Source organism: Apium graveolens, chromosome 4 (genome assembly GCF_009905375.1).
Source record: "Apium graveolens cultivar Ventura chromosome 4, ASM990537v1, whole genome shotgun sequence".
In the NCBI taxonomy this organism is placed as follows: Eukaryota; Viridiplantae; Streptophyta; class Magnoliopsida; order Apiales; family Apiaceae; genus Apium; species Apium graveolens.
The window spans coordinates 54,535,075-54,536,328 of record NC_133650.1 but is presented as its reverse complement, the minus strand read 5'-3'; the positions used below and the strand labels follow the sequence as shown (position 1 = coordinate 54,536,328).

At 39.6% G+C, this 1,254-nt stretch overlaps 1 non-coding gene across 1 annotated transcript; it reads right to left on the bottom strand.

Annotated features, from left to right (window-relative positions):
- Positions 1-706: 706 nt before the first annotated feature.
- Positions 707-813, bottom strand: LOC141723185 (small nucleolar RNA R71). The gene has a single exon (XR_012576173.1). It is a non-coding gene; the product is annotated as a small nucleolar RNA R71 (small nucleolar RNA).
- Between the last annotated feature and the right edge of the window lie 441 nt (positions 814-1,254).

Sequence of the window (1,254 nt, the reverse complement as noted above, 5' to 3'; positions counted from 1 at the left end):
TCAACTTGTTATTGTATTAGCATTAAACGATAGCCATACCATTGTTGCATAGGTGCATTATCTTAAGTTAACTAATAAGAGTCCCTGTTTGTACGAATCTGATTTATATCTTATACTACTTGTGAACGCGTATACTTGCGTGTAATTTTAGCGTGTATTTTCACACTAACAAGTTTCTGGCGCCGCTGCTGGGGACTCGGTGTTAAATTTAGTTTATGTGCTTGTCATCAATGGTCGTTAAAATTCACTGACTCGGATTATTTTCTTACAAGGTTTAATTTAGTCGTGTGTTTCAGGTACTCTAGTTTTTATTGCAATGGGAGAACCAACAACAAATACAAAAGCTTTGATGGATTATTCTCAACCGAAAATTAATGACATTCAGTCTAGCATTGTCAGACCAGCCATTGCTGCTAATAACTTTGAAATCAAGTCTAGCATGATTCAATGGGTATAAAATTCAGTCCAGATTAGGGGTTCTCCAACGGAAGATCCCAATACATATATTAGGGATTTCATAGAGATATGTGATACCTTCAGGTTCAATATTGTGTCTGAGGATGCTGTGAAACTAAGACTGTTCCCATTCTCTCCGAAAGACAAGGCTAAGAGCTGGTTACACTCTATAACAGCTGGTTCATTTACTATTTAGGAAGATCTTGTTCAAAGGTTTCTCAGTAAATTCTTCCATGTGGCGAAGACAACTGCAATTAGAAATGCTCTTACTCAATTTGCACAGCAATCGGGAGAATATCTATATGAAGCTTGGGAGCGCTACAAGTAGATTCTTAGGAAGTGACCTCATCATGGAATGCCTGATTGGATGATCATCAATTGCTTCTATAACGGTTTGGGAGCACAGTCAAGACATATGCCCGATGCAGCATCAAGTGGAGCATTATGGACAAAGATCTATGAGGAAGCTTATGATCTAATTGAACTGATGGGTGTTAATGAATATCAATATCCAACCCAGAGATTGCCACAAGGTAATGTAGCAGGAGTTCTTGAAGTGGATACAGCTACGGCTATCACTGCTCAGCTAAAGGTTATAGCTATGAAAATCAATTCTCTGGCCAACTATGGAGTTAATCAGATAGCCAGTGTTTATGAGTTGTGTGCAAGTGCGCATGCGACGGAGCATTGTGCTATATCTTGTGAATCAGCTCAGTTTGTGAGCAACTTTCAGAGGCTGTAGCAGCCAGTTCCTTCCACGTACCATCCTAACTTCGGCTGGAGCAACAATCAGAATGC